Here is a 27196-nt window from a genome sequence, read left to right as displayed (position 1 = left end):
TCAACTGCAGTGCGGCATTATGTAGGGATGCACAGAGGAAATGGAAAGAGAAGCCATCAGATGTCAATGGCAATGTTGTAGTTTCTGTCTCTTTAAGAAGAAATCATCTGACTTTGTTTCTAGATGGAAGAGTCCACATCATACACTACTTCTGAATTCACACAGTAATCCCTTGGATGCTAAAGATTCAGTTCAGTAGTAACTTTATTTTTTGTTCAATGTGTTTATTGAAAACGTTTTATAAAAATTACAAAAGGATTAAATATAAATACATAATTCCAAAATACAACCAACAATACATGGTCCACCCACTACAGTAGCTTTATTACTCTTATAGACCATTTATATAACTAATTTTAATGTTGAGGAAATGGATCCTTGGGCCGAGGGGGAGTAAACACAACCTGCAGGGAGGAGCCCTGCAGGTCCTCACCATTGGCAGGCAGAGCTGGCAGAAGCAGAGGCCCAAGTGAAGCTTCACCAATACCAGTCCTTGTTCCCCTTAGGTTGAGCCCTCGGGAGCCGGGGCCAGCTGGACTTTGGTGCGAGCCTCTGTGGAGGTGAAGATCTGTCACATGGAAGAAGTTGCGGACCAGCACAGTAAGGGAAAGTCGAGTCAGGTCAAGCCGCGATCAGGGCAGGCGGCAGCTAATCAGAATCAGGTTCAGGCTGTGGTCAAGGCAGGCAGAGTTCTCTCAGAGTCGAGATTCAGGCAGAGGTCAAGCCAGATGGAGTTTTGTCAATAACAGTAAAACAGGCAGTGGTCAGTGGCAAGCAGAGGTGCAAGCAGTGTCAAGATCCAATCCCAGGTCAAGCAAGAAATCCTATCCAAAGTCAAAGCCAGAAGTCCGATCTGAGGTCAAAGCCAGAAGTCCAATCCGAAGAGACAAGGAAGAAAAAGGAGGATGAGGGACTGCAGGAGCAGGAAGGGATGCTGAAAGACATACGAAAAGACTGACCAGGAAGACAAGAATTCAAGACGAACCAGACTGCCAATGGAACTGGGAACAAGACACAGGAACACAGCAGGAAACAAGAACCAGGAGCAGAAGTTAGGAACCAGGACTGCTGAGACAATGCACTTGTCTAAGGAGACGACCTATTGTTGAGGCAGGGAGCTGTGGCTGACATGGCCTCTTATAGGCTTCTGTGGGTGACATCATCATTGGATGCCTCAGATATTTTTTGGCCGTGGGCCCTTTAAAAGGGATGTTGTAGGCCTGCGTGCACCCTTAGGGAGGGCCCAAGGCAGACGCGGTGTCGGAGACAGGCCAGGCACAGCGGCCTGCCACATCTTCAGACAGGGACCTGGCCTGGCATCAGAGGAAGCCGGCAGTAGGAAGATTGAACACAGCGGTCTGCCACACATGCACGGGGAGGTCTTCCTTGACGTCAGACGGTATTCCAGGTTTGAGGCTGGAGGTGAGGGCGGCAGTCTGCCCGAAAAGTCCGTGGATAGCTGAGCATAACATATAAAGAACATATTTACACTATAGGGGCAAATTGCAAAATGATTTATATGCTGAAAACTGGGTTTACATGTGTAAATGCATTTTACCTGTATAAGTGGTACTTTGAAAATTGCTACAATATATGCTATTGAGTTGTCAATAGGTTTTACCCGCATTAAATATACTTAACACAGGTAAATGGATTTTGAAAATTGCTACAACAGTATGTTACATTTGAAAATTCCTTCAATATGCACAGAAATATGTGTTTATATTACAAATCTTACTGTTTAATCCTGTAAACTATATTTGGAATATATCTGTAAAATAATGACTTGATAGCTTGCCTGTGCAAGGTTGCCTACTATGCAAAGGATATTTGTTTTATAGCAGAGGTTTTCAACCCTGTCCTTGAATACACCCTAGCCAGTCAGTTTTTCAGGATATTCACAATGAATATGCATGAGATAAATTTGCATGGATTGCCTCCATTGTATTTATTTATTTATTATGTTTCTAAAACTACCCCTCCAGCCAAAGGCTCTAGGCAAAGACATAAACATACAACAAAAAATACAATCAGTAAATCACAACAAGACTGCAATCAATAAAACATAAACAAAAAATGTCACTAAAACATATTACAGAATACAATAAATTACACATACCCAAAAAAAACCCTACAATATAAAACAAATGAACAGGTAAAATCAGATGCCTAAAAACTCAGCCAAAGGTAGATATTACTGAAAATTCAAGCAAAGGTAGATTCAAACAGCTCCATGGAGCTAAACTCATCAGGCAACAAATTACAAGTAGAGGGGTATAAGCAAGAAAAGGCTTTTTAAAATTCCAGCCAGCCTAACATCTTTTACAGCAGGGATCTCTAATAATACTTCTTGTGAAGAATGTAAGTTTGTTTTGAGAATACTACAAATTAGGTGATCTCTCAAATACTTGGTGGCCCTGATTATGTAAATGTTTAAAAACAAAAGACAATTTTAAACTGGTTTTCTTTATTGGATTCTGCATTTTATGCAAATGCTTATTGACTTCCATTTAAGTCCATATAGCATGAGTGTACAGTTCAAGTTCATTCACACAATCAATTTTCTAAAAGAACAAAACTACTTAAGAATAAATACAAACTACTAAAATCTCTTTCTTTCTGTGTCAGTGGTGGATACACTAACTCTTCCTCCATCTCCAATTCGGTTGCTTTGAGATGTGGACAGCTCACTGCTCTCCCTTCCCACAAAACAGCATAGTGCCGCAGCTCTTGATGTAAAACAAGTGATTGACACAGCAGGGCAGCTACCCATAGGCATTTGCCCACAGTGGAGTAGATTTTCAAAGGGTTACACGCATAACCCCTGAAAACCTACCCCTGCGCACGCTGAGCCTATTTTGCATAGGGGCGGTCGGGGGGCGGGGCTATGGGCTTGGCAATGGTCCGGGGGTGGTCTGGGGGGTAGGGGCGGAGCCAAGTCCTCCGGCACAGTGGCCTGTGCTGGGGGATGGAGCAAGTTATGCCTGCTTTGGGCAGGCATAACTTCGAAAACAAAGGTAGGGGAGATTTAGTTAGGGCTGGGGGGTGGGTTAGATAGAGGAAGGGAGGGGAAGGTGGGCGGGGCTGAAAAAAAGTTCCCTCCAAGGCCGCTCCGATTTCGGAGCGGCCTTGGAGGGAACGGGAAAAGCCATTGGGGCTCCCCTCAGGCTTGGTACGCGCAAGGTGCACAAGCGTGCACCCCCTTGCGCGCGCTGACCCCAGATTTTATAACATGCGCTTTGGGTGTACATTTGTGCGCGCCGGGTAGCGCGCACACTCCTCTAAAAATCTGCCCCACTGTGTTCAGTTCTTCATAAAGGTTTCTCAGAAGCGTAATCCTCATTCCTAGCTTCATCTCATTCCTTTGTTCAGCATTCAGTTACAAAATGAGGGCTCAGTTCACAATCAGGCCAATGTTATATCATGCGATGGCTGCAGCACATGGTTTAACCCATGACTGGACGCATATTTTGGACACGCATCCATATCACCGATGCAAAATGGGGGTTAGCACATCAAAATATACATCCAATCATGCACGTAGGAAATAGTGCTCATTGATGAGGCTATTATAGATTCCCCCTCCATGCAAAAATTAATGCCAGCTCTGTAGCTGGCGTTAAGTCTTGAGAAGCCCAAAAAGTGTACAAAAAAGCAGAAAATATTGCTTTTCTGTACTTCCTCTGACTTGATATCATGGCGATATTAAGTCGGAGGAACTAAAAAATGAGAAATGTCCCAAAAAAAAACAAAAAGTGTGCCGGTGGTCAGGTTAGAAAAACGGCCGCTCTAAAATTGAGCATCCGTTTTCCTAAGCGGCTGACAGCCACCTCTCCCGGGCTCCTGCTGCCGAGGAGGTGCTAGGGGTGCACAATTTCCCCTAGCGCCTCCTTTTTTCCGCGGCAGCCCATTTGCATTTAGCATTGGGCGCCCCAGAGAGGTGGATTGGTGAGCATTAAGGGAGCGGGCACTCACACATGTTTAACGTGTGCTGATATTGCACTGGCCTGAAAGTCTTTCTGAGCCTGGCCAAAAATTAAAGTCACAGCAGAGGTTGATGTTGGCTTGGACTTTTCTAGGTCCAGTCACAGAGGCTCAGAATTAACATGGACAGAATTAGCAATAGCTCAGATAATATCCTTAGTTCTGAAGGGAATGGAACTGGATTACTCTTTACTATGTTAAACTAAAAGAATCTGCAGCACAGCAGCTAAACATCTTCCAAAACTTTGGTTTCTATCTTCCAAATTCTCTGAATTGTAATTTAGGGGGTCATTTTCTAAGCCTTTCGCACGTGAAAAGTCCCTTTTCGTGTGCGATAGCTTGCCGGGGCAGAGTCGGGGCGGGGAGGGGAGGAGTTGGGGTGGCGAGGAGGCGGACCCGGCGGTATCTTCGCTGGCGGCGATAAGGTAAGCACCGTTATCGTCGCCAGTAGCGCGCCCAATAGCACCACCTTTCACGGTGGCCCTATTGGGTGCGAAAGCCGGCAGTGATAACACCACGGTGGTGCAATGGCTGCCAGCTTTCGCAGACTCGCCTCCATTACCGCTAGATTCACCATTCTGTGTGAGAATGGAGAATCAAGGCCTTAGACTGGTAATTTATCTTTAACAGCCAATACCGTGGCTTTTTATTTTGTCATTGATTACATTTAAAAATACTTCTGAAGATGGTAGGTTGCAGTCAATATTAGCATTCACGTGAACCCAGAGTATATTAGAGGTTTAATATATCATTCTGAATACTATATTCAGGCTGCATTTCTTGGAATCACCAGAGGAGCTCTTAGTGATAGTGCATATGGCCCATGCACTAGCATTTACCCTTAATAGAAGATCTTAGCATCTCCTGAAATGACTGCTGAAAAACAACAAATCCTTTATTTTCACAATAGCACAGGATAAACAAGGAGAACCAGGAAAAAAACTCATAATAATCGCATAGGGCACTTGAGTAGCAATAAACTTGCTTTTCTTCACAGAAACACATAGATTATCAAATGCAAGCTATTATAAATTTGAATCCAATGATACAACTAGATAACTGACTAATGATGTTATCTCAGCAGTATATCAAAGTCAGGCTGACGTGGACAGCCAGTAGATCTGTGGGAAGTGCAGGTACCACTTGCAGGCAGAGGTGTGTAACCAGGCATGCGTATGAAATTAAGGACACGTACAGCCTACGGAACTTTGGCTGCTTAGTCTTTTATAAAGAAATATGAGATCAGAGATCTCACCTAACAGGATTTCTTAGTCAATATTTGCAATAGGGATGTGCATTCATTTGAAATGAATGGGTAAAATATAACAAATGTGCCCATATTCATTTCATTTGTAGCCTCCCCAAACGAATGGAGAGGTCCCACGAAACAAATATTCTTGTCCCCATTTAAGGAAGTTTCCCATTAATTTAAATGGTTCACTGAAGTCTATCACTGTGTAGTACTGAGAAAAAAAACCAGCTGATAACTATAGCAACCAGCTCTTGCTGTGTGTGATCTCACTGCCTTGTCAGACCCAGGTCAGAGCCAAGGCAAGACAAGTTACAAGGAGAATAGCCAGAGGACAAATCACGGAACAGCAGCTTTTTAACTAGCCTGTAGTTGCTATCTGGATCAAGTAATGCTGATGTCCTCCTGATGTAAAGTCCGAGCATGTGCAATAAGCAGTCTATATTTCCTCTCTAGCTCTTCGCAGAGAAAGACTTGCTAGGAGAAGCTCTGTGACAGTTTTAAAAAAGCTTAACATTTGAACTTAGCACTGGTAGAGGGCTGCTGCAAATCATGTCTGTGCTGAAGTGGTCTTACTCACTGTGCCAGGAAGAGAGGCAGTGAACTGCTGATGATTTTGATTTTTTTCTTCATTGCAGAAGCTTGAGGATGAGAGGCAATGTGAAGAGTGCAGTTGTGGCAGTGTTAGTTGTTATTTTGTCTCTGGCTAGTGAGGTGAGCACAGCACAATCTGAGACTGAAGAGAAGACTCTTACTTTATAAGCCTCTATAAGAAAACACTGGCATATATTGACCCTTCTTGAGATTTTTAAGGAGCCACCATTAATTGCTTTTTCTCGAGGGCCGAATATACTTGATCAGATTGTAAATTGGCATTTTGTTGTCATTTAACCAACACATATAGAAGGTGGTCATCATAGTGTGTAATAAGTGTGATTTTTGTACTAACACCATTGTGAGTACTGACTGGGAGGACCCAGTGACTCATTACTATGTAAAGAGAAAAGTGGTGACAGACTATAGTTCTACTGACATTGTTTATGTACTGATTTGTCTTTGTATGATGCTCTGTTTCCCGGATTGTGCATTCTGTTAAACTGAGATTGATAGAACATCATTCAAGACTCTATACACTGACATTAATTGCACCAAGGGTACAAAATTCAATTGATGGTCAACACACGTTTGATCAATTTCCATGGACAGTATTAGAGCAAGTGAAAGAATACCTCAGGGTGGGGATATAAAGGCTTGCCTTAATTATCAGGAACAATTTTGGATTTATTCACTGAAGATGGTTGCCCCTTAAGGTATGAATGAAGAATTGGATTGGCTAATGCTTTTGTAATTTGTTCTAGAGGATGTGGATTCCGCCTAGATTTCGCATCAGTTGGCCACTGGTGTATAGCCCATTTGAAAGCAGCAGGATTCATTGTTTCCAGGTTATATGATCCAGTTTAAATTGACGCCACCAAAATGTTCAAGATGTTCAGAGTGAAGCTACAGCAGAGAAAGATGTTCGAGTTTAATAGTAGGAGATTGCTTAATTTGACCCGCTGGAGAGAAGTTATTTTCATCCCCTGATGAAGGACTTGGTTTTGAAATGCAACCAAGTCAGGTTGTTGTGGTGAGATCCATAAAGCTAAGTGGGATTGGATGGCAGAAAAAGCCAGAATTTCAAATACAACAGTATTCTGAAATTTTAATTAATGTGTTAGTGAGATGGCATAAAAGCAAGAATTTTAAATACAATTAAAAAAAATGTGTTCAGAATATTGACTATTGGAATACGTGGTGAGTTGGTGACAGTAAATGATTAGAATGAGGCCATGGTAACCTGGATAGGTACTGAATTTGGCCACGGATGAAACTACCACCTTCCACCATAAAATATTTTTCAATAGCCAATGAGTTAAGTTGTGTATAGAGGAGTATAGTAGGATTTTGTTGATATCGAAAAGTACAGCAGGAGAATTAGCAAACAATTTATTGGATTATTCACCAGGCAGTTAGAAAGAAATGAAATCACTAAGATTCATTTTTGGTTCTGTTTCTTTATTTTATTCCTAAGGAGAAATGAGCATTTAGAATGTTGAAAAGCTCTTCCTACTTAGTCATTCCCACCGTTATGAATCTACATAAATGGTGGTGCTGCTGTGCTGATCCTAATCAGAAGCATGTGCAGGCAGCACTCTGAAAATATGTAAAGCATGAATATAACATGAAGAGCCAAAGAGTGAACTTAGGGAAATAATAACAAGTAGAGATGTGAATTGTGTCCTCGATCGTCTTAACGATCGATTTCGGCTGGGAGGGGGAGGGAATCATATCATCGCCGTTTGGGTGTTTAGAGTATCGTGAAAATCGTTAAAATCGTGAACCGGCACACTAAAACCCCCTAAAACCCACCCCCGACCCTTTAAATTAAATCCCCCACCCCCAAATGCCTTAAATTACCTGGGGGTCCAGCGGCGGTCCGTAGCTAAATCGGGGGAAGGGGGAGGGCAGGAAAACCGGCACACTAAAACACCCTAAAACCCACCCCCGACCCTTTAAATGAAATCCCCCACCCCCAAATGCCTTAAATTACCTGGGGGTCCAGCGGCGGTCCGGAACGGCCTCCTGCAATTGAATCGTGTTGTCTTCAGCCGGCGCCATTCTGCGCCGCCATTTTGCAAAATGGCGGCGCAAAATGGCGGCGGCCATAGACCAACATGCCTTAAATTACCCCCAGGTAATTTAAGGCATTTGGGGGGGGGGGTTCGGGAGGGTGGGGGATTTAATTTAAAGGGTCGGGGGTGGGTTTTAGGGTGTTTTAGTGTGCCGGTTTTCCTGCCCTCCCCCTTCCCCCGATTTATGATTTTTTGACGATAAATCGGGGGAATTGGTATTGTATCGTGGCCCTAACGATTTTTGACGATTTAAAATATATCGGACGATATTTTAAATTGTCAAAAAACGATTCACAGTCCCTAATAACAAGTGCTAAATACAGAGGATGTCATGTGTCCCTACAATAAAAGGTGTACACCTTAAATTCCCAAAACAATAATGGAAGAAAAAATGTGTTAATAAAAGAAAGAAAGACTAAGAATAAGACCCAAAGAGGAAACAATAAGAGTCAAGAAAAAGGCAAGTTAATATTCTAAGAAATCAACCTGGTACTTCTGCTTAAAGAAAGAGGTATCCCAAAAAACATGCTCTCATATAAGGAGGATGCCAAACTCTAAAACAGTTGAAAATTTATAATGCTTACTGGGGTGAATTTTCAAAGAGCTTCACACTTAAAAATTAGCAAATATGCATGTAATTAGCCTGTGCTCTGATAATCAGTGTTTTATAAAAGTTGAAAACATGCCCTTACTTTACGGTTCACACGCATATACAGTATACAGGTGGAAAAAAGGGGAAGTATAGGGGTGTTCATGGGTACAGCCAACAGTTATGCACGTAAGTTGCTATTTTAAAAGACACGCGTGTACATTTGTCAACTTACTCGCATAATTTTACACCTGCTAATTATCTGGTGCAATTAATATGAGACTTGTTTATGGTGTATTATTGTCTGGGTGGAAGGTCTGGGTGAACTGAGGGGAGTTCAGGCTAAAGATTCAGGAGGGTTTTGGGGACCTGAAGGATTGGACGAACTGGTGGAGTAATTGGTTAATTGGTAATTTCAATTATGCATGCATGTTTTAAAATATACCAACGTACACATGTAAATCAGGCTTTACCTAAGTCCTACTTTATTTTCAAACATAAAATATACGCACATATATTTTAAAAATAGGTAGGAAAAATGTGTGTTCAATGCATTGAAATATATGTATTAGTGCGTAAGCATATATATGTACATATGTTCCAAGGTAAAGATACACATATTTTATAATATCTGCATGTATGATCTCATCTTTTTATCCCTTTCATTACTCCAAATCACATAAAATCTTCACTGATGTGTATTGTGCTGTTAATACCTCTGACTGTGCATGAAAATTGCCCCCAAAACCTAGCACACCACCAAAACCTCACCCCAAGTTCAGAATGCCCCCTCTTACAGTAGTATAAAAAGTTGACTAATGTGTGCTCTCTCTCTCTCTTGTTCTCGTTTGGCCATAATACACAACATAACGTCTGGTGTTAAATCCTGCGATAGTGAGGTAGATTTTATCATTTTGCGCGAGCGCGTACTTTTGTTCAGATATGCACGTAGCCGCGCGTATGTTATAAAATCCGGGGTCGGCGTGCGCAAGGGGGTGCACATTTGTGCACTTGCGCGCGCCGAGCCCGGCGCGCGCTGCCTGTTCCCTCTAAGGCCGCTCCGAAATCGGAGCGGCCTCGGAGGGAACTTTCTTTCCACCCCCCGCACCTTTCCCTCCCTTCCCCTACCTAACCCACCCCCCCGGCCCTATCTAAACCCCTCCCCTACCTTTGTTGGCAGATTTACGCCTGCTGAAAGCAGGCGTAAATCTGCGTGCGCCAGCGGGCTGCTAGCGCGCCATCACCCGACCCGGGGGCTGGTCCAGAGGCCTCGACCACGCCCCAGGGTCTGCCCCCGAAACGTCGCATCACTCGCGGCCCACCCCCGAAAAGCCGCGCCACTCACGGCAGGCCCCCCGACACGCCCCTCCATGCAAGCCCCGGGACTTAAGCGCGTCCCGGGGCTTGTGCGCAAGCTTATGCAAAATAGGCTCGGCGCACGCAGGGGGGGTTTGGGGTAGGTTTTCGGGGGGTACACGCGTACCTCTTTGAAAAACTACCCCAGTGTGTGGCACACAACGTTAAGCGCCCCTCATTTTCATTTACTCCTCCCACTTGACAACATTTTTAAAATTTGCATATGCATCACGCAATGCATTATTTATCGTCTGCGTTATGGCATTATTGAGGGCATTAGGGCCCTAAAGCCCGTGATAAGGCCCTAACGCGATTTGAAAACTGACCCTCTTAGTTAGCCAGATAGCTTTGAAAACTGGGCCCCGATAATTTCTCCTAGTAACAGAGTAACAGGATTATTGCACTTCTACAATCAGTTGGTTGGAGAGGATCACCTTCGCCTTTACAAGTCCACAAAACAACTATGATCTTCTCCAAAAAATGTGCTTGATATTCCAACACCTAAAGTGCTTCGCTTGGACATTACTCAGAGGAAAGCCTTCTCTGTTGCAGGACCTAGCTTGTGGAACTCCACTCCGGATCACTTATGTGAAATTGCATCCTCTAAGCTATTTAAAAAGGCATTAAAAACATTTATTTTTGAAAGGCACTCAGGACTTAAAAGTCCTCTTCCAAAGCAACAATGAAATAGCGACAAGGTATATTCCATACAGCACTTGGGTTATATGTGTTAACATTTCCAGAGCAATGATTTAATATTTTATAAGTCTACTTGTTAGTTTTTATTATTATGCATGCTTTTATTGTACGCCACCTCCAACTACACTGTAGAGTGTGGGTTAAAAATGTTTGAAAATAAATAAATAAATGATTAAAATGAATCTGTACAGAAAAGCAAATTTGCTTACAGTAAACTGTATTTTCCCTAGATAGAAATATGAATTAGCCATAACATGTGGGTGACATTATCCAGCAGCACCGAATGGACCTCTCTCTCATAGCTAGTAGAGCTTTTGCTCTACTGAGCAAGTACAGGAATTCCTGCTCTAGTGTTACCTCATGAGCCCCCTCAGTCAATTTTAGAGCTAAATCTAGCTCGACATTAGACTCTACATGGAAGTGGGTGGGTATTTAGTAAGGCTGATTCATCCTGTTATCTATAGAAAACACTGTTTGCAATAAGCAAATTTGCTTTTTCTGTCAATAAGCAGGGCTGAATTAGCTATGCCATAGAAAATCCCAAGCTAAGGGTTGCAGTGAAGCGTTTACTGAATAAGCAACCTGGACCCCACCATAGAGAATAGACTACTGAGTGTACAAACTATGCAAAACTGCTTGTCTGAATTTACTGTCAATCTTTGAGAGATTGTCCAGACAGTAATGGGATGTAAAGGTGTGTACTGATGACCACATTGCTGCATTGTAGATGTCTTTGAGAAATACAGCTCGCGGATGAGCCACTGATGCAAACTTGGCTCTAACTTGATGGTGTCTATAAATTGTAGGTCTGCTAACTTATAACATTGCACAGTGCAGCCTGCTAGCCAGTTGGATAATGTAATTTGGCCACTGTTATGCCCAATCTATTGGATGAAAAAAAGTCTGAAGGGGCTTATGAGACAAAATCTGAGCAAGAATTCCTGCATATGCTAAGTAGAGAAAAAATTCTATTAGCTATAAGAACCCTGTTCGGTGCCACTGGATGATGTCTCCTACATGTTATGGCTAATTCAGCCCTGCTTATTGATGTTAAATAAATTTTACACTTGTGAATTGTGCCACAGTTACTTTCTATAATATGTCACCAACCTGAGGTATAATAGTTTTAAAAAAACACTAGAATTTTAAGCCCCAGGCAAAACGTGTTGCGCTGGAGGTGGACCCTTGGCCTGGTGCAGGACTGGTACGGCCCTCTGGTTGGAACCGAAGAGCGGCTGCCACCAGGAGACGGAGCACAGGAGGATACAGAGGGTAGCTGGAGCTTCGTCAATAGCAACCTGGAGTTCCCTCAGGTTGAGCCCTTGGTTACCCGGGCCGCCTGGTCTTAGGTGGGCCTCGAGGGTCTCCTAGAGAGGAAGCACAGGGGAGTGCCCACCACAAACAAGGGTGTGCGGTCGATGTCCAAACAAGAATGTCCAGAGCTCGCAGGAGGCCAGAAGAGTGTGTCCGAGTGGATAGTGAAGATCAAGGCCTGAGTAAAAGTCTAAAATGGTCAGCTGAAGCAGGGGTCAGTACCGGTAGTCAATCCAGGAGTAGTCAGGTCAGGCAAAGGTCAAGTTCCAGGCAGTGGTCAGATGAGGTCAGAGGACAGGCATAGGTTGGTTCCAGGCAGCGGTCAGATGAGGTCAGTGGACAGGCAGAGGTCAGTTCCAGGCAGCGGTCAGACGAGATCAAGAGCAAGCAAAGGTCAGGACAGTGAGATCAGTCCGAAGAGTACTACCAGGGATGGAGAGACAAAGGAACAGGAGACACAGGAGACGCTGGAACAGGAAAACTAGAGAACACCGGAGTGTATGACCCTATTGCCAAGGCAATGAGCTTGAGTCTGAGCCCTGCATTTATACAGGGCTCAGGTGATGTCAGACTTGGGCGCCGCCTGAGGGTTTCCCGATCTTGGCCCTTTAAATTCACTGGAGTTCCGTGCGCACTAGGGGGCGGGGCCAATGCCGAGGAGGACGCCGAGCCCCGGCGCGAGGAGCGCTGTGAGGTGGAAGGCCCCGATGGGCCTGGGGATGCTCGTGGACGCCGCAGTCGAGCAGAGCTGGGATTGAGAGCAGAACTGGTAGAGGGTCGCGCCAGGTGAGCAGGCCCGGTTGTGGCACCAGCGCAGCCGGGAAGCGCAACAAGAAGTTAGTCTTGCTAAACTGCACACCTGTTCAAAGTAGTGTATTTCAAAATGAATGCTCATTCTTTTGAGAGAATATTTTCATGAAAATGCACACCTCGCTGGCTGTGCTTGTGGAAAAAGCTGATGTCCATAGCTGACTGGAAAAATAAAGCAGGCATACATTTGTATGAGTGAGGATACAGGAATATGAAGAGACCAACTGACTAGGATGAGTTGTAACCAGCTTACATGAGCAAGGATAATTTAAAAAAAAAATCTTCTCCATGGGCTGTATCCAGTTTGGCACATTTGCACATAAAGGAAGGAGAGAAATATGAAATTCAGTGCTGTATTTTAGCACACATGAATAAAAACAAGAGTTACTTTATTCATATTACAATAACATATAGTCTTCTTGCACCTAACAGGTATATTCATTGCCTGAGAAAGGTATAACAGAATAGCAACTTGCAAATTTACATCAGACTTCCATACGGAGGCCTGATTTATTGAGTGTTTTCTCCTAATCTGTACCTAACAAAATTCCCTTGATAAATAATGTCCCTGGGAATCCATCCTTGACATGAAATATCATTGCAGTGCCAGTTGTATCAGTCTACAGCTTAATTTCTAACAGCAGGCCTTACTAAATAAAAATTTTTATATTTTTACATAGAATAAGGAACTATCTTTTTATGAATAAGGTCCAGTGTGTATCTTATAATCTAACCTATTTAATAAAACTAGTTAAAAGAAAATCTACAAAGCTGTAGGGGAGTGAAGCTAACAAATATTTGAAGGGGCAAGCTTTTGTGATACCTAAGGTTCCGTCCTCAGGCATCTGAACCAGTAAAGCAATAGATCAACTAGAATGAGGCAAGTTCCTGTGCAGATTGCTTTTTTTAAAATAATGAAGAAAAATGCAGAAGTTTATCATTAGTTCACTTCTGTTCTCATTGTCAAACTGGCTAAATGAAAAGGCATCACTCACAAACCGTGCTTTGAACAGTCAGCGGAATGCTTGTAGTTCAGTAAGAAAAATACTTTTAAAATACAGACAATTAATTTTAGAAATCCAGCTTTTTAACTGGCTGAATGACTACTATTAGTAAAATTTCAAATGACACCATTTTAAATGTGGAATATCAAAATATGTTTTCGTATACTAGGCTATTATTCAGAAGTAGTCCAGGAATAAGGCTCCCCTCTGCTATGGATTCAGTATGTGATCTTAGAAAGGTCACTTTATCTCCCTGCACCTCTTGGGAACTACAGGAAAAACAAGACATTTGTCTTAATCTGGTTTTCGAAGTCAACAAATTGTTTATTTATAGAGGCACTGTACTGCTCTGCAAGACTGGGTTTACAGAAGATCAAGTAAATGCTCTCCTTAGTCCCTCACACTGGCACTTGATTTCAACAGAAGCAGACTCACAGACAGATGTATTAAGCTGTACAGACTTTTGTACAAAAAGAATCAGTTTTCCAGGTGTAAGTTTTCTCCCAGGACTTCTTCGCAAATCAGTCTGGTAGAAAAGTTCCGTGCATAATTTTCTTAGGGGTAACTTTACAAAAAGGATAACTATGGAAAACTGGCTTGTAAAGCAATTTTCACATGCAGGTTTTTGCAGAATTCATTATTAATGAGCTGCTTTGCATTATTTTGCATCACAGAAGCTCATTAAAAATAATTAATTTAAATAAACTTTCATGCATAGCGGATTACGTGTGTAACTTTTCTATTTGAGAAGTTCAAAAAATTTGCAAAGTGTCTTCACATGTAACAAGGGAATAAGACTGAAGGAATAAAATAAGTCTTAAAGTTTTAAAGCATCAACACTAAACATAGTTATAAATATTATATATATAATTCAGTTACCAATTTAAAGAAAGTAATTTAAGCTCTACCTTTTCCATCATGGAATTTTTTCATTCCTAAGAAGAAAGTAGGGTTTAACACTTTTGAAAGCTCCTTCAGTTTAGCAACACTCCACAATTAAAAAACCAAGTAAATCAGGGCACTGCAGGGCTGACCCACATCAGAACCAAGGGAGAGAATTCATTTCTCTCAGCCTAATAACATACATCCACTCCTTCTTGTAGACAATATGCAAGACCTGGCAGGACCATACGAAAGGTAATGTTCTGGAAATGTATAAGAAGCGGCATGATCTTCATGGTTATATAAAAGTGCTCACGTGGTATCACTAGAGGAAGCAAAGCTGATTTGGAGTTGCTGAAGTGTGTATGGAAGGAGAAGCAACATGCTGCTGTTTCCCATGCCAAGGAGTTAGAGAGGAAGGGGAGACTCTCATCCCTTTCCACCTTTGGGGAGCATGGCAAGCATATGCTTGTCCTGTGACAAAGGAATTTCTATGTGGTATGACTGTGTATCCAAAGGAGGTCATCCATCCAAGGTCAAAGGATAAGAGCACCAGTCCAAGGAGCTGCAGATTATAAGTATTCAAGGGAGAGCATATGAAAGAAACAGAAGATCCCCAAATTGCTTTTGAGGAAGTCTTGAAAGGCAATTGAGGCCACCAGGGACTTAGTAAGTATTTTAAGTGACTGATTTTGCACTATTTCCTGGAAGTGGAGTTTTTGTCACCTGTTACCTTTTTGTAATGGTAAATAGTTTTTTAAAATTTGAAACAGCAATTCTTGTTGTGAGGACTATTATTACACACACTGTGTCATATATCCCCTTCGGTCTAGAAGGCAGTAGCTCCCTGTGTCTGGAAGAACTCCCAGGACTGCAATGAGTTTGCCAGGACTCAGCAGTGCCTAATGATGGCCTCTTCTTCAAAAACATGGAGGACCCTGAAAATGGGATTACAAATAAATGGCCACCGTTTTACTACTGTATTTACAAGTTGCATCTAATATACAATACTTCCAACATCAATACATTCAATACATTCAAATTCAGGTAAACAACTGCAAAGGACCTATCATAATTTACCATCCTCTCCCATGTCCATAGTTAATGGTCATCAGCTATTAGCTGCCTGAGCCAATCACCTGCAAATACCAACTCTGAATGCTGCCTGATCATACTGCTGCTTATAACACAGGGCCAGAATGACTGTGGTGTAACCGATGCATTTGCACAGGATGGCAAATTCTGAGGGTATGGCACCATAGCAAAGCTGTTGGTGTTCCCAAGTCCTGCCAATTGAAGAAAAGTGGGAAGAACCAGTGGCTGAAACTGTGGCGCTGTGAGGCTTTCCAGGTCCTGCCAGCCACATAAAAGGTGTAGGAGCTGGAGCTGAAATTGTGGGGCTGGTGGAGTTCCCCAGTCCCACCAGAGAAAAAATGGAGGAGGACATCTGAATACAGAATCAGCAAGGCTGCCATGGTTTCCCATGCCCGAGCAGCTGAAGGAACAGGTAGCCAGAGCAGTGGGGCGTGAGGGTTCCTCCATTTTCCAGCAGCCTAAAAGAACATAAAAACATAAGATATGCCAAACTGGGTCAGACCAAGAGTCCATCAAGCCCAGTATCCTGTCTCCAACAGTGGCCAATCCAAGTCACAAGTACTTGGCAAGTATCCATACATTAAATAGATCCCAAGCTACTATTCTTTATTGATTAATAGCAGTTTATGGACTTCTCTAGGAACTTATCCAAACCTTTTTTAAACCCAGTTACACTAACTGCCATAACCACATCCTCTGGCAATGAATTCCAGAACTTAACTATTGATATGCTAGGTGGTCTGCTGGCTATTTCCATGGACTGCCACTCTTACCTCTTGGCCGGTCATGGGGATGGCCCGAGGCGGAGGCACTTCCAACTCCAAGCCTGACATGACACTTCCCAACGTTGGGGAGGCCCCCACTCTAGAGCAGTCCAGTCTGCCTGGCACTGCCGGCTTCACGGCTGTCTCTTTCGACACCGACAGCCTTCCTCTGCGCTGCTCCTCGAAGAAGTGCTTTGCTAGCTTTCATAATCCTTCATCCTGCTTCCTGGTACCTGTCCCTGCTGTGGTGTTTCTGAGTCCATGCCTGTCTGGTTTGTCTCTGTATCTCTTAGTCTGTGGTCAGTCTTCCCCCGTCTGCTTTCATCGAATCCTCATGTTCCTGTGGTCCCTCATTTTCCTCCTCTTTGTCATCTTCCTCGGATTGATCTTCTGGTTTTGACCTTGGACTGGACCCCAACGCTGCTTGACCTCCGCCTGCCACTGACCATAGCCTGTACCTAGTCTTCGATTGAACTCTGCCTGCCTCTGACCTCTGCTTTGTTCAGACTCCGTTGTCAGTCACCTGTCCAGATTGTGGCCTGACCCATCTGCATTCTCCACTGTGCTGGCCTGCCTCATCTACCAAGTTTCAGATCTTCACCTCCACAGAGGCCCACACCTACGTCGAGCTGGCCCCAGCACCTGAGGGTTCAACTTAAGGAGAACGAAGGCTGGTATTGGTGAAGCTCCAGTTGGACCTCTGCTCCAGCCAGCAATGCTTGCCGATAGTGGGGATCTGCAGGGCTCCTCCATGTAGGTTGCACCAACTTTGCCTTGGCCTAAAGGTCCACTTCTGCAACAACTATGCATTGAGTGAAAAATAATTTTCTCCAATTTGTTTTAAATGAGCTACTTGCTAACTTCATAGAGTGCCCCCTAGTCCTTCTATTAGCTGAGAGAGTAAATAACTGATTTACATTAACCTGTTTAAGTCCGTTCATGATTTTATAGACCTCTATCATATCCCCCCTCAGCTGTCTCTTCTCCAAGCTGAATAGCCTTAATCTCTTTAGCCTTTTGCCACAGGAGAGCTGTTCCATGTCCCTTACCATTTTGGTCGCCCTTCTCTGCACTTTCTCCAGTGCAACTATATCTTTTTGAGATGTGGCGACCAGAATTGCACACAGTATTCAAGGTGTAGACTCACCATGTAGCGATACAGAGGTAAAAGAGGAGCAGCACAAGCCTGTCTTGCTCTGTGACTGTAACATGGGGGGAATCTGCGAGATACAGTCAGGCATATTAGCTTGAGGGGGAGGGGTGATTGCGAGGATAGGCGGGAAGGGGAGCACCAATAGGGAGGATTTCCATGCTCTGCCGTGCAGCATTCGAAATCAGCAAGCCTGATTGGAGGCCAGCAGGTGACGAGGGGATCCCAAACGGCAAGATCTGTTAGGCACTGCGAGGTGTAGGCGCCTGACTTGTTGTCCCTCCCAGCCACCCTTTTCACGATGTTGAAGTCAGGGGCTTTTTTGTTTGTGCTGTTAATTGTCACAGTTGAGGCGGTAAACCCGAGCCCAGGGGGTCTCTGGAATGCGGCGGGGAGATGTTGGTGGGGGCGGGGGTGTGAGCCTCGTGTAGTTGGGGGTGGGGGGCTGCTACATGGGAGGACCAGAGAACTACAGGGCTAAAGTTCTCGGTTTGAGCTTACTCTCGCTGGTTCGAGGCGGAATAGGTGGGGAAGGAGGAGGGGATTACCTTCACCACTGGGGGGCAAGGTGGTGGAGAAAAGGGAAGGAGGAAAGGGAGGAGGGGCAAGTTGGGGCTGTTTAATATTTTCAAATTGTAAGGGCTCGGGTTAGTTTGTGAGTTAATAAACTGTGGCCTATTTAAATATCAGTTAAATGTGTTGAGTGTTTATTTGAGGGGGAAGTGGACCACAAGTCGAGCGCAAGTATTCCATCCCTATGTTATATGACATCCACCATTTTATTTGCCATTTCCTTCATAATAATTCCTAACGTTCTGTTTGCTTTTTTGATTGCCACAGCACGCAGAGCCAATGATTTCAATGCATTATCCACTATGACGCCTAGATCTCTTTCCTGGGTGATAACACCTAAGATGGAACTTAACATCGTGTAACTATATCAAGGGTTATTTTTCCTTATATGTATCACCTTACACTTGTCCACATTAAATTTCATCTGCCATTTGGAAGCCCAATCTTCCAGTCTCACAAGGCCCTCCTGCAATTTATCACAATCCGCTTGAGATTTAACTACTCTGCATAAATTTATGTCATCCATACATTTGATCACCTCATTCGTCATACTCCTTTCCAGATCATTAATAAATATATTAAAAAGCACCAGTCCAAGTACAGATATCTGAGGCACTCTACTGATTATTTTTTACTGTGAAAACAGACCATTTAATCCTACTCTCTGATTTCTATCTGTCAACCAGTTTGCAATCCACAAAAGGACATTACCTCCTATCTTATGTCTTTTTAGTTTTCTTAGAAGCCTCTCATGAGGGACTTTGTTGAATGCCTTCTGAAAATCCAAATACACCACATTTACCAGTACAGCCTTCATCCACATGTTTATTCACCCCTTCAAAAAAATGTAGGAGATTTGTGAGGCAAGACTTCCCTTGGGTAAATCCATGCTAGCTGTGTCACATCTAAAGTCAGGCTCACTGGTGTATAGTTTCCCGGATCACCCCTGGAGCCCTTTTTAAATATCGGGGTTACATTGGCCACCTTCCAGTCTTCAGGTACAATGGATGATTTTAATTATAGTTTACAAATTAATTGTAATAGGCCTGAAATTTAATTTTTTAGTTCTTTCAGACCCCTGGGGTGTATGCCATCTGGTCTAGGTGATTTACTACTCTTCAGTTTGTCAATCTGGCCTACTACATCTTCCAGGTTTACTGTGATTTGATTCAGTTCATCTGAACTGTCATCTATGAAAACTGTCTGCAGAACGGGTATCTCCCCAACATTCTCTTCAATAAACACTGATACAAAGAATTTGTTTAGCTTTTCTGCGATGGCCTTATCTTCCCTAAGTGCCCCTTTAACCCCTCGATCTTCTAACTGTCCAACCGACTCCCTCACAGGCTTTCTGTTTGGGATATATTTTTAAAAGTTTTTATTATGAGTTTTTGCCTCTATGGCCAACTTCTTTTCAAATTCTCTCTTAGCCTGTCTTATCAATGTCTTACATGTAACTTGGTAAGCAACAAACAAGGGATGCCACAAGAGTGTCTTTCTCAAATTTAATCAAGGAGACGTAAAAAATTATTGCCCGACTCTGGCCGAGTTTCGCCACATGTGGTGGCTGCCTCAGGGGCTACAAACAAACATATAAAGTGTTTAATAACATAAATATAAAACATAAATAATTAAAACAAATTACAATCAAAAAATAATTAAAATCAAAACATCAGAAAACATAAAACCAATACATAAATGAATACATAAATAGAAGAAATCAAAAATGACAATGGGAACAATGAAAAGGACCAAAATTCAAAAGCAGCACCAACTGAAATAAAACAGAGCAAAAAATCAGCAGATAGTACCTGAATAATCTGAAAACAATGTACAATGTTCAAGCGATGGTCTGGATAGAGTCAACAATAAAAATTCATCTGTATTGGAATAAATAAAGGTCAGCCATAAAGCATCAGAAGAAAAACATCAGTATCAATTAGAATCATAGAATACCCCTTAATTTAAGGAATACATATTTTAAAAGGAAACAATTCTCATTGCACAAAAATAATTTGGAACAAAAAGTGTTTCAATGCCAGACTAAGAGTATGACAAATCTTGTATGTATATGTATTAAGTGTATATAAGAAATGTATCTAACAAGCAGTTCAACCACACGTGGAGAGCAAATGGGTTCTGTGAGTGAAAGTGAATCTTTAATTGACTAAAACAATGACAGCATATCCTGACTGCAACAGCTATATTAGCTATATTAGTCTCATCTAGTTGAAATGTTTATAAACTACTTATATGACAAGCCTTAATTTAATATATATTGCCAAAAAAGGGGGGGATCCGATCTAGGAATAGCATCTATTGACATAGGGGGGGGTTAACAGAAGGACTGAACTAACGTATTACATAAAACAAATGAAAAACAGATTACACGAGCAAATTTTAACAAACAACTTGCACTTTGTTATAAATAATCCTTAAAAACCTTCTTTTATACACATGCACACCGTTCGATATATTTGTCAATAGATAACCTTTCCCTCATTCATGATATTACACTCTCAATAGAGAACCCCTCCTCATATTTACGATAGTGATCTAACCTCACCCTTATATTGATTCGCACAATTTTGGCGCCAAATTTAGGCTCAAATTGGCGTTTGTTTCGGCACTCACTTTTTATTTACCATTGAGAGGAGATACACACTGTTGGTGAATACATTAAATATAAGTCGTTTTTCACCCCGCATTTATTGTCAGCACAATACTTTTCACTTATATTGGTAAATTGGTACACTGGGTATTCATTTAAAACATTTTTTCCTCCATCTGTTTTTCATTTGTTTTATGTAATACGTTAGTTCAGTCCTTCTGTTAACCCCCCCCTATGTCAATAGATGCTATTCCTAGATTGGATCCCCCCCTTTTTTGGCAATATATATTAAATTAAGGCTTGTCATATAAGTAGTTTATAAACATTTCAACTAGATGAGACTAATATAGCTAATATAGCTGTTGCAGTCAGGATATGCTGTCATTGTTTTAGTCAATTAAAGATTCACTTTCACTCACAGAACCCATTTGCTCTCCACGTGTGGTTGAACTGCTTGTTAGATACATTTCTTATATACACTTAATACATATACATACAAGATTTGTCATACTCTTAGTCTGGCATTGAAACACTTTTTGTTCCAAATTATTTTTGTGCAATGAGAATTGTTTCCTTTTAAAAATATGTATTCCTTAAATTAAGGGGTATTCTATGATTCTAATTGATACTGATGTTTTTCTTCTGATGCTTTATGGCTGACCTTTATTTATTCCAATACAGATGAATTTTTATTGTTGACTCTATCCAGACCATCGCTTGAACATTGTTTTCAGATTATTCAGGTACTATCTGCTGATTTTTTGCTCTGTTTTATTTCAGTTGGTGCTGCTTTTGAATTTTGGTCCTTTTCATTGTTCCCATTGTCATTTTTGATTTCTTCTATTTATGTATTCATTTATGTATTGGTTTTATGTTTTCTGATGTTTTGATTTTAATTATTTTTTGATTGTAATTTGTTTTAATTATTTATGTTTTATATTTATGTTATTAAACACTTTATATGTTTGTTTGTAGCCCCTGAGGCAGCCACCACATGTGGCGAAACTCGGCCAGAGTCAGGCAATAATTTTTTACGTCTCCTTGATTAAATTTGAGAAAGACACTCTTGTGGCATCCCTTGTTTGTTGCTTACCTACGGTTTCACTGGATCGCCTACCCTGCTGTTTTTTGGGTCCTTACATGTAACTTGCCAATGCTTATGCTTAATCCTAATTTCTTCTGATGGTTCCTTCTTCCAATTTTTGAATGAAGATCTTTTGGCTAAAATTGCCTCTTTCACCTCACTTTTTAACCATGCCAACAATTGTTTGGCCTTCCTTCCACCTATCTTAATGCATGAAATACATCTATACTGCACTTCTAAGATGGTATTTTTTAACAATGTCCACACCTGTTGCACACTCTTAACCTTTCTAGCTACACCTTTCTTTTTTTAAACTATTTTTCTCATTTTCTCAAAGTTTTCCTTTTGAAAGTTTAATGCTTGAGCATTGGATTTACTTACTGTCCTCCTTTCAGTCATTAATTCAAATTTGATCATATTATGATAACTATTGCCAAGCAGCCCCATCACCAGTACCTCTCTCACTAAATCCTGCGCTCCATTGAGAATTAGAATATTAGTTGGAACAAACAGATATCAACATGTATTTTGCAAAGGCAAAAAAGATAAAAGGCAGGAACCAGAACTAAGTGAGTGCCTAGCACAGAACCTGATTATTCCATACAACTAGAGCACCTCTGCTTCATATAGAACACTCTTTCTCCCCAGGTGATGAAATCCTTCATTTGCAGGGGACACACATAATATTGCTGAAGTCTCTGCAAGCTCCTGTACTCAACTGGTGGTTCTAATGGCTGTAGGCCAATCTCAGTCTTTGATGAACCAAGAACATGTTCCCCACACTGTTGTTATTCTGTCAGGGTTCATGTTTCTGAAACTAAAGGAGGAATTGATGCCTTTGGGATAACAGCAGATTCAGCATTAGGAACTTCCATAGTCTCACGAGGCACTTCAGTGTTTGAGGATGAGCAGTCTCTCAACTCATCAATGTGATGATGCCAGATCTGCCTATCAATGGTCTGGACCTTGTATGACAGAGATCCAATGATCTTTATGAAAGCATAGACTCACTTTGGACAAACCCATAACCTCCAGCAAACACTGGGTCTTTTAGTATAAATCAGCTCAAAGGAGATGCGCCTAGAGAGGAGTCTAGCTTCTTTTCCTGCTTAAGTTGTAATTCCACAGTGAGGTCAAGATTGAGATGATCTAAGATGGCATCCAATAAGCAGTTCTGCTTGATTGATCCCCGTAGTTGAACAAGGCATGACATGCTGTGAGATGAGGAATCATCCACTCAATAGGCCAATCTCTTTCAATGCATCTTTTGTTGACTTCATCATCTGCTCTACAAGACTATTTGCCTGGGGTGGCAAGGTGCAATGGTAATAGCCAGAGGCAGACTGCAGGAAAATATCAGCCCGGGATTTTGTTTTCAAAACTGGCTCATGGGGTATCTGACACCCTCATGTACTTTCCCTGCAGCACATGTGTCAACAGCTCCCAAAAGCATGCCAAGTCAACCCTGGAACCTAGTAGCATTGAGCCAAAATATCTCCAAAATAAACTTCATCTTTCCTAAATAACTAAGAAGTTGAGGACATTATAGATCAGGGGTGAGCAGAGCTGCAGCTCTTATTCCATCCATGCAAATTGGTTGGGCCCCCTACACATTTGCTTATCTCTCTTATAGAGATATATCCTGGATTCTCAGTCTGGTTCTTGAACCAGTTGCAAGTAATGACATTGCCTGCCAGAGTCAGATACACACATGCTCAATCACAAACAGATTTTTAGATTGCAGAAACTTTATTTCACATACACACTGATACCCACAAAGACACATACTATTTCTCAGACACAAAACCACACCCATACACTCTCTCAGTGTGTGGGTGTGTTTGTATCAGAGAGAAAGATATCCACACACACTCTCTCTCACAAAGTGTGTATGGGTGTGTGTCTCTCTCTTACTTTTTCTGACACAGACATACATGCATTGTCTCTGACATGCTACTTTTGTACTGCTTACACAATGAACGCCCCCAGTACAGCACTGCTGCATCATGGTGTAAAATTCTTGCTTGCTGCCAGCCCTTCCCCATTCTGCAGCAGCCTCCTCCCTTTCCCAATCCCATTCTCTAGGAGACTCAGTTCCACAGCCAGCTGCTTCTCTCAGAGCTCAGTACAGTCACCTCAGACAGAAGCCTCCCCAAACCTGCATAGACACTTCCTCCTGGCTTACCCCCTCCCTCCCTGTGCCTGTAGCTTGCCTCCACAATCCTCCCACCACTCTAGTGCATTCCCACTGACTGCAGGCTACACAGTCTGCTGCTTTTATGGTTCCCAGGCTGTGCTCTGACTACTGACTCCAGGGGAGGGGGCCCAGAAGTGATTCATACTGTTCCCTGGGCTTATAAAAAGATAAAATTAAGCCCTGGCCAAGTCTGGGGAGAGCCACTAACCCAAAGCAGTACAGCTCCAGATGGAATCCTGCTTTCTCTTATGGAGCCAGTGCAGCCAGGGCTGGAGCAAGGGTATTAGGAATCATAGGTGAACCATACAGCCTTGCACACTCCTACACTCCTAGCCTCACCCTTCCCACAAATAATGTAAAAACATGCATTTATAGTAACAGATTTTACATGAAAAAGAATATTCAGTGTTCTAAGGTAAAAATATCACTTATAATATGTGTTTTAATTACATGCACCACTGTGGTACCAACCAGAAAACTATGCAAAAAAAAAAGACACCTGCAGCCATATATAATTGGGACTATTGTAAAGCATGACAGTCATCAGAAAGCTTCAAGTAAACTGAATTACATTATAGTAAAGTTCCCAATCAAAAACAGCACTAATTGACAGCACTCAAACAATAACAACCCTATCTATGAAAAGACAACTCTGCAAATATTACACCAGGCCCTAAAACACCAATACACCTAATATTAGGAAAACAGAACAAGCCAAGCTTAAGAGCCTGACACAGAAACTACATGCCAGCAGAATACCTCACCTCAGTCACACATGTAGAACACAGACCGACCCTCACCAAATACAGAAAAAAGAGAAAGTATAACTAGAAACATGCAGACAAAAATTAAACTGGAAACCGTAACAAGACAGACTCCATATGCCATGCAACAATGGAAAACATCACCATTCCTCATTAAACATCAAACAATAAAATCAAGATATATAATCCATCAATCATAACAGTAAAACTATACTTATAAAAATAATACATATTTCAAAGCAGCTGATGAATAAACATCAATGATAAAAAACATAACACATTATTTTTTAAATTTTCCAAACATCAATAAAATATTTCAAAACAGCAAATACATCAAATAACACCTGATAATTAAAACTAAAGCTAAAAAATATCCCTTGCGCGCCATACCTGGGAACTTTAGACTCTAGTCACACTGAGATTGTCATGGATTAATCAGGGTTAGGAGATCTGCACAAACTTTCTCCTCTCTCTCATATATACACATTCTCTAGCATACATGTTCATTCTTACACAAACACCCTTATATTGCACTGTTATTGTTATTATTAATAATGCACTGTTATTGTTATTATGTAAACCGTTTTGATTTGTAACCTGTTACAAGAAATTCGGTATATAAAACTGTTAAATAAATAAATAAATAAATATTCTCACACACACATGCTGACTGGCTCACAAACTCTTGCTCACACACATGTTCACTGACTTGCTCTTGCTAACACATATACTCACTGGTTTAGCCTTCTTGCTCACACATATGCTCATTGACTCACTCATTCTCTCTCACTCACACATATGCTCACTGGCTCACTCTCTCTCACTCACACACATGCTCTGGAAACCACAGCAAGCCTGACTGTATTATTATGCAGTGCAACAATGGAAAAACAGAAACATCATCATTCCTCATTAAACATTAAGCAATAAAGTCAAGAAATACAAAACATCATTCATAATATTAAAAGTATACTAATTAAAAGAACAAATATGTCAAGCAGGCAAAGCCAATGGGCATCCAGTAATTACAATTACTCACTTTTTAAAATATTTCCCAAATTCCAAAAATTTCAAACAGCAGACACATGAAATTTAAAATAATAGAAATAAATAACTCCAGCTTTCCATACCTGGGATCTTTTGATTTCCAGTCACCCACAGATTGTTGTGGATTGGGGAAGGGAGGCCTCACAATCTTTATCCTCTCTCTCCCACACACACACACACACATGCTGTCACACACACAGGGTCTCTCTCACTCACATATATGCTGTCATATACACAGGCTCTCTGGTCTCACATACCCATGCAGTCTCTCTCATTTTCATATACACACAGACACATGCAGGCTGCCTTGCTCTCTCATGCATACATAGTCTCTCAGACATATGCAGGTTCTCTTGCTCTCTTATACATACACAGGATATCACACACATATGCAGGCTCTGACACACACATGCTCGCTCACTCGCTCTCTCATGCACACATGCGGGCTCTTACACACTACCACATGCAGGCTGACTCATACATAAATGCAGGCGCTCTCTCTCTCTCACATAAGCATACACACCTACAGCTTTCAGTCCTCCCCCTTTCTTCTTGGCTTTGTCTTTGCTACTGTTGGATGGCAGCATTGCTCCTCACTGCCTGAAGGGAGGTGGAAGGAGGCCACTACTACTGTGCATCTCCTGCAAAGTTGGGGGGAAGGGGAGGGTCAAGTGGCCTTGCAGGCCTCTCTCCCGGCCCGCACAGCTTTCTTTCTTGATTTGGCCTTTATTTTTGTATTCTGCCCTTTTAAATCTGCATACAGTGTCAATACAATAGTTGTGCATTTTTATTTCATGAATTATTTTACTGTTATCTGCCTAGCCCAGCTGGTCTATAGGCAGAAAATAAGTACTTTTAAATAAATAAAAATAAATATTGTCCTTCGCAGCTAAAACATGAGTTTGGAAGCATAGTCTCTTAGGTTGGCTGCTGAGTTACTTTCTTATTGTGGTTGACAATGTCCACAACGGTCGCTGTGACCCAGATTTCTTTTATGTGCTGGAGTGCCTGTTCAGCTGCCAAAGCTTTTCTGTGCTATTAAAGGGGTCAAATTTGGCTCAGTAAGGAGATGGCGCCAAAATGCTTCATTCTGGACACTACAAAGCATGGCATTTAAGAATCTGCAATACTTTGTGATTTTGCACAGCTCAGCCATATTGGTGACAATGCTCTCATTACCTTGATTCCACTTGTGGAACTGAAACCTTTGCATAGTAACAGCATAGGTGAGAAATGGGCAGTTAGCAACACAATGATCTCCTCATACAGTACATGTTATTTTTATTTATTTAAAAACATTTCTTACCCACCCTTCCTGCGATCAAGACGGGGTACATCATTACATACATAAT

General features: G+C 41.9%; 1 protein-coding gene across 4 annotated transcripts in view; it reads right to left on the bottom strand.

Annotated features, from left to right (window-relative positions):
* Positions 1-27196, bottom strand: part of RBM47 (RNA binding motif protein 47) — a 363750-nt gene that overhangs the window by 150972 nt on the left and 185582 nt on the right. The gene's annotated exons all lie outside the window — the stretch shown is intronic.

The sequence above is a fragment of the Rhinatrema bivittatum genome, chromosome 1, assembly GCF_901001135.1.
Source record: "Rhinatrema bivittatum chromosome 1, aRhiBiv1.1, whole genome shotgun sequence".
Classification (NCBI taxonomy): domain Eukaryota; kingdom Metazoa; phylum Chordata; class Amphibia; order Gymnophiona; family Rhinatrematidae; genus Rhinatrema; species Rhinatrema bivittatum.
Note: the sequence above shows the minus strand (reverse complement) of the source record. Positions and strands in the feature narration are given on the sequence as shown.